Source organism: Sitodiplosis mosellana, unplaced genomic scaffold, assembly GCF_009176505.1.
Source record: "Sitodiplosis mosellana isolate CC-2019 unplaced genomic scaffold, AAFC_SMos_1.0 Smas_scaffold_6170, whole genome shotgun sequence".
Classification (NCBI taxonomy): domain Eukaryota; kingdom Metazoa; phylum Arthropoda; class Insecta; order Diptera; family Cecidomyiidae; genus Sitodiplosis; species Sitodiplosis mosellana.
The window spans coordinates 330,232-341,674 of NW_022601411.1; the positions used below are offsets into that span (position 1 = coordinate 330,232).

The window sequence follows — 11,443 nt, forward strand, 5'->3', positions numbered from 1 at the left end:
GAGAGAGAGAGAGAGAGAGAGAGAGAGAGAGAGAGAGAGAGAGAGAGAGACAGCACACACATACAAAGAAGGAAAAGATAGAGAGAGATCAAGTTGATTCGTGATGCTGAAAACTGAATGTATCAATGTCTATTCAGTGCGAATAATTGTCATTCGGCGTATGCCGCGTCAATTACGAATGATCGCGAAACATTTATTTTTTCGACGAAAATCGCTGTTTCTTGCGTCCAGGAAGTGTATATGAGCAGATTGTCATAAACAATATGAATTTTTCATTTTCGTTCAACAACATTGTTTTCGTAAATACAACAATTATCTTGCACATAGACAAAAAGCCATGAGAAGATTACAAACAATCTCACTCTCTCTCGTATGCATGTTGCGTCGTCTTGTCGAACAGGCAACGAGGGATGTAACCTCTCTCTCTCTCTGTCTCACTCGCTCAGTTCGGAACACGAACACGCCGCCAAACGAAGAAGTATAGGAAAAAAAACGAAAGAATAAACAACATAAGTACCTAAAAATATAATTAACATTTAATAGTCAACTCGGCCATGTGTACGAACTTGCACATCAATTTCGAAATACACACAGCCCGTAAATATATGTGACTGGCGAAACATTGATGAAAAGAAAAGAAATCACATACACACACACACAGACTGAGCGCAATGTGTCGATCTGTCTCGCTCCCGCTCGTTTTCACACGCTCTCACTGTCTCTCGCTTCATTCGTTTTTCCTTCCACATTTGGTGTGTAAGTGTGAATAGAAAATTTGAATGTAAATAAAAAAAAAATTATTCAGAGATACTCTAACCTCTTTTTTTTATATAATTTGAATGAAACGGCAAACATTCACATAAAACTCAAAAAAAAAAAATCAATGATAAAATGGCTAAAGAAACGCACGAAACGACGACGCACAACGTGCGCCCGCTCGCTCATGGAATATTTCTCAGTGTGAAAATAATTAACGACATTTTGACCGCATGTGTCAAACTGAATGACCGAAAAGGCGACACCGGCATTTTTTTTTTGTTCGCCAAAAAATTGCACCAAATGCTAATCAATTGAAATCATGCAGCGTTTTTTTCACACACAAACAATTCCGACCAAAAAACCACAGCGAAGAGAGAAAAAAACCGCCTCGCTCACGATTGAAGGAGAACAAAAATCGCGGCTACGTGATAAAAACCCAAGAAAAAGTCGAAACGGGTGAGCGTGAAATTAGATCGCAACCATAAAGTGAAATGATTTAAAGTGTGAATCTGTGCTGAGCTGTCTTGCTATCACAATATTTGGACCGCGATGCGACACATTTTTCACATTTCTATATTCGACAAACATGTTCGAGATAAAGTCGGCGGAGAGAAGCACATTTGGAGTAGATAAAAATGTCATCATATTGAAGAAAAATTCATAATTTCAGCGCACGCATGCCCGCAAATGAAGTTTAGAAGCGGAAAATATGCCCGTTGTCACATCACTACGGCAATTTTTGGTGACATACTTCTAGGGCCAGCCGATTCATTTCTCGAAAAAAATGAGCAGCTGCTTTGATTTTTCCACTGCGCCACAATGTATGTTCACACAAAGTCAATGTACTCTCTCGCTCGGTTGTCTCTGCAAACAACGCATTTTAGATTTAAAAAAATGAGGCATTCCTTTTTTCGATATTTTGTTCACGGGCTCCGGTTTGTGTACACCGTCGTTTATGGCGCATCGTGAACGAGGAAATATTTTTATGGAACTGTGTGTGTGTGTGTGTGTGTGTGTGTGTGTTTGCACCGATTAATTCAAACACAAACGAATATGAATGGAAGAGAATATAAACGTCAAATGACTATAATTTATTGTTCAACATGAAATGCACGTTCTAACGCCGGCCTCTCTCGCAATCAAATTCGGAATATTTATTTGTCAAGAATGACGAAGAAAATGCGGCGAACGACGAAAATATATGGCTACGACACAGCGACAACAATGATCAACGATCGATCAACACACAGATAATGCTAATGATCATCATATTGTTCGTAGTGCACACAACACATACACACACACACTAACGAAATGATCTTTTCTGTTCGATTTATGGCCATTTGATGTTTGTGTGATCAATTTTCTTTTAAATGATCCTATGAATTAAGATACGGTTCAATGAGGAAATAAAATTTACTCATTTGATTTCGAGAAATATTGAGGGAGATCGAGAAAGAGACAGAGAGAGGGATCAGACAGAGAGGAAGAGATCGAGAGACAGAAAGAGAGAAGAAAAGCCACACTCAATCACGTCAAACACTTAGGTGGTTGTCACCTTTTAATTTGAATATTTTCTGTACAACAATGATTGGCCCGTGTGTACAATCGCGTTGATTTGATGCATGCCATGCATTTCCGTCTCATCGCCATTTAAATATTTTGCACACATTGTGACAAAAACAAACAACAGCCAAATTCAATGTGAACTTTTTTTTTTCATTTTGATTGGCGCTCATTTATCTCTATTTCTCTCTCGTGCTCTCTCGAAAAGGTCGTTATTTCCTTCAATCTCTGTCGCTCTGTCGCTCTGTCTATTTCTATCTCGACCAAAGTCAGAAAGAATAGCAATTGTCTCAAGAGTAAACAAGAGCTGAGTTGGTTTGCGAGTGAAGGCCAAAAAGAGTAGCGCGGGCGAGTGAGCGAGCAAGTCGAAAAGCAATAGGTCAGAAAGAAAGGAAGCAAGCGGAGAGATCGTTCTTCGAATGGGTAATCAAGCGAACCGGATATCTTTATAAATTCTAATGCAGTGCCGTTTATTTTAATAATTTTTCTCACATTTCCTTCTCTGTCGCTCTCTGCGCCGTATGTTTCAATTTAATCGTCGAGATAGATTCGAATTCATTTCCAAGTGGCTGTCGAATGAGTGTGGCTTCAGAGAAAAAAATATATCGTATTTTTCATTCTTCATCGTGGCGCTCTCGAGGTATACGTATATAACACATGACACAAAAAAAAACGGTCTCTTTTTTACTTTCATTCAATATAGAAAGGAAATTTATTCTATTTCGAATGTGAATCGACGCGAAACATATTACCAATTCGAGAATCGTTATGCATTCAATTCAAGAATATTAATGCTGATGAGAGAATTGTTTACAAAAAAGAGAACACACACGTGTTCGAATCCGCGCAGACACACTGGAACAAGCGTGTGTGTGTGTGTGTGTGTGCGCGCGACTGTATCAGTGTCGGCATTGGTTCTTTTATTTGATTTTTCCCATTCCTCCGTGTAGAGTTGTTTTGAAGTTTATAATGTAAAATGAATGTTATGCCATGTTTCGACGTGTTAAGTGGATTTAATGCGACGATGCAGTCAATTTGTATTTGTCATTGGCGTTGTTGTCATTGTGTTTGTTGTTTTCTATCTCGGTCGCTCGAAAATAGAGAAAGAAAATCTGCCGAAATCAAAAACCACACATCCGATCCGAAACATTCCATCACTTCTTCGGTGGCGGTGGCGGTGGCGACGGCCCATGGCCATATGTGACAAACATTCGACGCGCTCACGCGCTTCACATCCAATTCTCAGGCACACACATGAATCATTCACAGTTTGTCACATTCCTTTTTTCCCGCCGTTTTGATTGAATCAAAACAGAGAGAAATTTATTGGATTATTTTTAGAATTTAACGGCATGTCGCATGTGTTTAATTGGTGTGCATTCTAAAAATGTTGTTCGCACATCAATCCTGTGTCTCTCTTCGCAGATTATTCGAAATTTAATTTAAAAAAAAAAAAACAAAATATGCGTGTCTTTCGGCTCTTTTGCCATCGTCATTTTTTGGAATTTTTCTTCGGTTTTACTCATTTGATTACACAGTTTTTTTGTTGTCGAAAAGTTGGTCGATTCTCTTTCGATCTTGGTAGAAATTTTCAAATCTTGGCTGCAACTCAGGCTTGTTTTAGCTTGCTTGCATCTTTCTCGTGCTTGAGCCCGATATTTCTTCATCTTGGTCAATCTCTGCAGAGAATCGTCATGACGCTTTCAAAGACTTTTTTAACACTGAACTTTTTCTCTTTGTCACCCTGTCTCTGTCGCTTTTTTTGGATGCATCTTTCTTTCTCCATCTCTCTCTCTCTCTCTCTCTCTCTCTCTCTCTCTCTCTCTCCTTTTGACTTGTTCAAATCCACTCTTCTAAGATGGATTTATTCTCGATCACTGCCTTACTAGCTCTTGCTTGTTCTCGTTTGCTTCCGCACATTTCTGCCATCTTATTCCCACTCTTTTCCTCTCGTTTCATTTTTCAATTCGCTTCGATTCACTCTTCTTCAACTGATAATGCAACACTCGCGTAGAAAATAGAAAAAAAGTGTTAACTTTATTATTTGCATTTCATTGTTGTAGTCTTGGTTGTATTCGTTCTTGTCAAAAGTACACAGTTACGCCAATATTTACATAGATCGTTTGTCGTCTATGGATTGTTCACAGCTTTTCTCTCTCTCTCTCTCTCTCTCTCTCTCTCTCTCTCTCAATTTTCATCATACTTCATCTAAAATATTCGTGAAGTATCGATTTTGAGCGGTGCGAGAGCGACAAACCCGTCCGTTGTCTCTGTGTGACAGAGTGGCTAATTGAATAAAACATATGACGTTCGAACGCAGTAGTGAATTAGCATAAATAAATTTTATTTAACCGTCTTATTGTCTCTTCTCTCGTTTTTTTTTTGTCTCGTCCCTCCGACGATTCCCATTTAAAATGCAACATTTTGTGGTTTCATTGTTTGTAATCGATTTGGTAAAGGTATTCAAACACACATACTCGAAAAAAAAGAACAATTGCAGTGCATGAAATGTTAGATTGTGATGTAAAAACCGCCGTTTGCAACTGTCACCACATCATGCCCATTGCATCGATTGTGAATAACACACGCATTCGCAAATCGCGACAAATGTACGACGTTAAACATTTGGATTTCTTATTCTCATCGATGACTTTATTGTGTGTCGTGCGCACTTCGATCGAACCCAAAAACCCATTCAAACAATCGCATTTTAAATGGTTGAACGATTGCATTTTTCATATACATATATCCTCATCGAGATGACGGTCTGTGACAATATTGAAATGAGCCAACGCTATTTCCATTAAAATAACTTCGATAAATAGAGCAGCAAAGGCATTTCCGAGAATGTGAGAATTGTATTCTTAACTCGGTTATTGTCGAAATTGGAATTGGCTATGTTTTTTTTTCTCTTCTCTCGGTTCAGTTCGGCCGAGCGGTGATGATGCCATATGGTGATTCTTTTTGTTGTCGAGTGGAATCACTCGAACGAAAAACAATCGCATGAGAATTCTGCTCAATGTGTTTCTTCAACAACTTTTAACTCTTTTCCCAATGCATTCGACCAGGCTTTATTTTGAATCAAACACACTCCGTGCACTCTCTTTGAGTGTTAACTGTGCTGGTTTAATGAAAAATAGATTACCGACTCGAAAATATGTGTCTCTCAGCCTGAAACTGTGTATGGGCCTGAAACAGAAAATGCATTAAAGCCGTTAATAACGGGGCAAAAATGAAGCGACATTGTTGTCGTAATTATCTGTTCGGTAAAAATTGAAAATGGATTTCGTTTTCAAATGGGCGCATAATTTTTCGGCACTTAAGTGCATTTATGGATTGTGAAATATTTGGTCGTCGGTCGTGTGTGAGACAGTACATTTCGGCATGATTTCGAAAAAAAAATTTATTGCACCATAACCGAATTTCTGTTCATATACTGTGTGTGAGAACTGCACACAGAAAATTTGGAACTGTTTAACATTTTAATAAGCGACATGGGCATTATTTTAATCGCAGCCAATATTTCGTCGTTGTTTTTAAACGTAAACACACTCAAAACGAAGCTCTTTGAATAGAAAACAGAAGTCGTTGGTTTTCGGTTCATGTGAGGATTAAGCGATTGTAAATGACACCAGGGACAAATCAACTGAGAAAATCTCTTGATATCAAAATCCAAAAGTGCCACATTCCATGAGAAAACCGCTTAAACTGTGCAGTAAAGAATTGAGAAGAACATTCGAACGGATGAAGAAGAAGAACGAGATGCGCTTTTTGTCAACAAGCGTGCGAGCGCCATCAAAATATCGACTCTCTTGCTCACTCATTCACTGCCTTTCCGTCTCTCTCACACAAATACACCCGATCCATCACTTAGGCACAGTAAGCGATGCTCCATCGCTCGTTCGTTCTGTCTCGCGCGCGTACACATTTGACTTTTCACATCAGAAGCCGAAAATTAATGAGATTTTTATTGAACTTGATTTATGGTTGTCAATGCCCATTTCCATTTCTTTATGAGATGTTGTGAATGTTGTCGCATGCTGTTCATGCCCATTCAACATGATAAAGCCCCGGTCGGTCGGTCGGTCGGTCGGTGTGTCGTGTTTTTCGTGCTGTTTTCTATCGCCGTTAAACATATCAAAATTGACATCAAATCGTACAAAACGGTTTAAATACACAAACACACACTCTTCTCAAACTAGCCAAACAACCGTCCGGACCGGAAACTAATCAAACAAATAAAATATATACTTCTGGTCGCATTGCGCATACTGCGCTTTTAGTTGAGAGTGCAAAAACTCAATCAGTTGAACGGCAAATCTGCAAAACACACGGCCAATTTTTATTTTCATCGGCAAAAGATATTCAATAATTTAATGAAGTGACAAATACTCTTCACTTTAACTCGCTTCACACTATCTCTTCATAAAAAATGATGAGAGATTGAAAATAAAGGAGGAGAGACAAACAGAGAAACACACAGATACAGCGAGAGAGAAAAATGAAGAAAGATTCAAAGTGGAGACACCAAATGAAAAATCATGGTCTAGATGAAGAGATTTGATTGTGCGATGTAAGCTCACGTGAAAAATGTCTGAAATTTTTTTTGGGTTATTACAAAAGCATACTAAAACGTAACAAATTCGTAGTAGGCGAATTTCTTGAATTGTTTTTTGTGATGGAATTCGATCATAGACTTCGATTAAGTGATTCACTTCGAGTCTTTGACTTTCCACTTCAATTTCGACATCGATTCTAATTTGGACTTATCTTTGACTTCCATATCGAAGTCCACGTTTGTTTTAATCATGTGTAGATAGGAAAATTTGCAATCTACTAAAATTTCAATCAAAACTTCGTAAAAATTGACAAAAAAAAACAAACTCCACAGGACACCTCTGACAAAAAAAAAATGGAAGTTAGGCAAATCGGCGAAACTGACTGGTTGCCGTCAATGCGCAATTAAAAATGCTTAATGAAAATGCTCATTATCGGTGGGGTACAAAGGCAGCGACAGAAAAAAAAAACTGGGCAATATTCCATACGAAAATCGTATACTCGGTAATCTTATCTGAGGCTTGGAAACGTAAACACGATTGCATTTCTTGTCTCATTTTCGATTAGTCTTGGTTGTTGGTTTTGTGTAGGTAAATAGTTCAGAATGTTATCATTTTGGAACGCAGTGCGAACCGTATTTTCGGTGCGTCGCCTAGGCAATGAGTCTCTATATATTCGTTTATTTTTCCTTTATTTTTATCACAGAACATTGATAATTCTAAATTGATTCGCCGATAATGTTGAATGCACTTTAAATCAGTGAATCAGTCATTGTTCTGTCTTCGTTGGGTCATATTGTAGGTGAGTAATTTTGTGATTTGCAACGGAAATTGTGGCATTGGCAGTGTGCAGTGTTTGAGTGGAACAGCAGGTGAACTAAAGCACTTAATCATTTGAATGGATGTGAGTGTGTGTGTGTGTGTGTGTGTGTGTGCGTTTGGTTGACATTGTTCTGGGGCCAAAATGGTTACGACTATCTATATAAATTAGACCACGATTTCCGACTTAATCCATGTCACACATTCCACGTAAGACAGTTCTTACTTTGTTATCGAAAGCACTGTACGCTCATTCACTTGTGCGCATGCGAATGTGATAAGATTAAACACAACGAAACAACAACAAACGAACGAACGAACAAAAGAAAATATTTGGGATTGTAAAAATATACCATAAACAACAACAACAACAACCAACTGTGTGTAATACACATTTTTATCATTGAACAATATTTATCGACTGTATGTGTTTGACTGTTTGTATCTATTGTGTTGCCGGTACGGCACACATGACTTTTTAATTGAGTTGAATTGAACATTCTTTCTCAGTTTCTAAATTTAAGTTTTAATTGTGTGTCGCATACACGGATTTTTTTTTTCGGTCGGTTTACTGCCGCTGCTGCTGCTGTTTGCAAACGACGATGTTCAAAGCCAACATTCAAAGTCAGCGCCGTTGACATTGTGCCACACGAAGCGTGTTTATTTCGCCGATTCATCCGACAAACCGAAATTTTACAACAACAACAAGGAGAAGAACAAACGGAACAACAACAAGGAACGAAAGCAACAACAAGAACAATAAGAGTAACAAAAACAACAACAATAGCTAAAATAACCTAGACTTTAAGAGTCTGTTGGGTAAGAGAAAAGAACGGCGGTGGAATGCAATGTCTTGTTGCTCTGCACATTATTGGCACGAGAATAAGGGAAACACTGCGGAATCATTCACAAATCGTCGAGTGTCCGCGCGTGATCTTAAGTCAAATTTATCGTCTTGCAACTTACAACTCCATAAATTCGGTCGAAGTAAGACCAGTTGCATTTGTTTATTACACACAGTTTTTTTTTCGTTTTCTTTGGTAATTTTCTTCACTCGAAATAATCTTGTTTTCTCTCTCGAAATTTATTCCTCTTCCCCAAATGTTTTCTTCAGCATTTTTCTGTACAGTTTTTCCCGTTCATTCGGGCCAGGCTCTCCGGCTCGACGAAGAGAGATTTGAATCGAGACAGAGTCGAGAGAGATTCGAGACTGACTCGACGAAGTATTCCCTCTTCAGAAGGAGAGTCTGGCTCCAAGAAGACGTCTTCTCAAGATCTTAAGAAGAATTTCTTAATCCAAAGAGAAAATGATCCGTTTTTTCCTTTGGCTTCGATCAAAACAACATTGCTGAAATGATCAACGAAAATAACCGAACTTTTTTTCGAAATGAAACAACCGAAAAATGCTTTTTTGAAGCGGAAAAAAACACATTTTTTGTCATGATCAGCTTTGTTTTGACATGGTTTTTTTTGAGATACAAAATCACCACATATACACATATAATACAGCAACACAAAAATGCACAAAACAGAGAATTAATTACGGTATAAATAGGCGCGATGTGCTTTGACAAGATCCATGGTAGAAGAAAACGACGAGCGCACGCACCACAAATCACACCCGAAAACAAAATATAAACAAATCCGATCAAATCACACAGCGAAAACCAGATGAAAAAGAAGAAACGAATTCGAAAACTAAAGCGAAAAGAAATTGTCACTACGACAAATATTACGGTCTTTCACCAACACTTCTAGAGCCAATAATGACCAAAAATAAATCGCCGCAAATGTTTGGCATTCCGCGAGAAAGAGATCGACAGAGAATGAGATCGCGCTTGCAAAACATCTCTCGCCCATCGGTATCGGACGTAAAAATAGGATTGCGTTGTGTTTGCTTCGTTTTATGCAAATTTCAAATGCATCATCGAAATGTTTGGTGTCACGAGTGTGCACATACATAGATAGATACTCTTTCACAATCTCCTTCCTTTTTTTTCTCTTTCTCTCTGCTTCTCTCTTTCTGTCTCTCTCTCTATCTCTCTCTCTATCCTTTTCTTTCTCTCGGCAAGTCAAGCCAACCGAATTCACATTGCAACAAAGCAACGACTTTGATTACAAAGAAACTTCATCTCGAGGCCAAAAACAGATTGAAACATGCAGCCGAAAGAAAGAAATTGAACAAAGCCAAGATAAATCAATCGAATTTGAAGAGGAAAAAATCGAAACGAATAAAAGAACTAAAAGTGTAGACTAAGCTTTGGCTAAAATTTGGCGATTTTTTGCATTTTTTACGTGTTGCTTTTGTTCTAAAATATGAACTCCGATGTTGTGAATGTGAGAGAACGCTGTTGATTATCGATATTGTGCAAAAATCGCGTAGATTATTATCGATACAGATTCATCAGCAAATGTGATTTGGTGTCGGTTGATTAATCCAAATTGAATTCCATGTGGTAAGTGGATTGTGCTTTGGCACATTGCCAGCCAGTCGAATGGCGAAAATAAAACTGGTGTGTTTAATGTGTATATGAGTGTGTGTGTGTGTGTGTGTGTGTGCCCGTATATTTGTGCGCATACATGAGTTCAAGTTCTTGAATCAGTCCGTTTACATCTTGCCGTGAAATGTGTAATAAAACTGAACTTTATTCGATTATGAATAGACTCGGTCATTACATTCCAAAGTAGCGTTGTTGAGTTTATCGGATGCTTTTGCAAAAAAAAAACAACAATGAGAGAAAAAAAGCCTTGAGATTGTCAAAACAACCGACGAAAACAGACACACATCAAATAAAACTGTCAGGAAAAATATGCAAGCCGTGCTGGCACGGTGATGATGATGATGATGATGAGAAAATGGTTCGGCGGCTAGACCTTAGATTGTATGTATTCGGAAGATGGCTGGACCTTAAATTGCGCATCGACAAACGCCACACCATAATTACTGTGCGGTGCATCGGAGTGCGAAAAACAATATCCAAATGTTAATATCGAATCAAAATCACGAAAGACATATTGCATATGGGCCAACCTGTTTGGCAAACAGAAAAAAAAAAGGTCTATGACAGGCAGGCGACTCATGCAATAGAACCCACTTGAAAATGGACAGCACCATCAAGACTTGGTGGGCTTACCAATGAGTTGAGCTGTCGAAAAAGCATTTTTTGTGTGTTTTTTGCTGGTTGCTTGTCGTTTTTCGATATTTTTTGTCTCTTTTCTATTTTATTTTTGTCTGGGTCTTTCCCCTTCAATGGTCCAAGTGACTGGATGTCCAATTTTTCATCCGCCAAAGAAGCTCAAAAACACTCTTCGATCATAATTTCGATTTTTTTCACTCTCATGAAACTGAAAAAAAAACAGTCATAGATTTCGAAACTGTATGTCTCTTTTGTGCAAAAAGTTGAAGAAACCATTTTCAATCGCACAATTCGCGGGTTGACGTAGTATGGTCGCGCGCGCTCAAATGTTGTGGTCAAAAACTGAGCGTGTTACTTCCAAAATAGTCGTTATTACGTGATTGCAATGCCATTGTGGATGGTTTTTGTTCTGTTGTTTTGCACTATCTCTTCGCTCGTTCATTCATTAATTTTCGATTGGCTTTAAATGTCATGCGATGCGGTTTTGATTATTGTGTGTGGCGGCTCATAAAATTAAACTATAACGCGCGCGATTCATTCTTGGAAAATAATTACCAATTCTCTCTCTCTCTCTCTCTCTCTCTCTCTCTCTCTCTCTCTCTCTCT

The 11,443-nt window shown here is 38.3% G+C and overlaps 1 protein-coding gene across 5 annotated transcripts in view; it reads left to right on the top strand.

Annotated features, from left to right (window-relative positions):
• The window catches only part of LOC129575847 (protein windpipe), a 31,253-nt gene that overhangs the window by 7,185 nt on the left and 12,625 nt on the right, over positions 1–11,443 (top strand). The window contains exon 1 of one of the 5 annotated variants that reach the window (XM_055459987.1): positions 7,545–7,683. The exons of 1 other annotated variant lie outside the window; for it this stretch is intronic. The gene's annotated coding sequence lies outside the window, so the exon portion shown is untranslated. Of the gene's footprint in view, positions 1–7,544; positions 7,754–8,146; positions 8,466–9,852; positions 10,157–11,443 lie in introns of those variants that run through there. 3 more of the 5 variants (XM_055459985.1, XM_055459986.1, XM_055459988.1) reach the window with 3 other exon arrangements.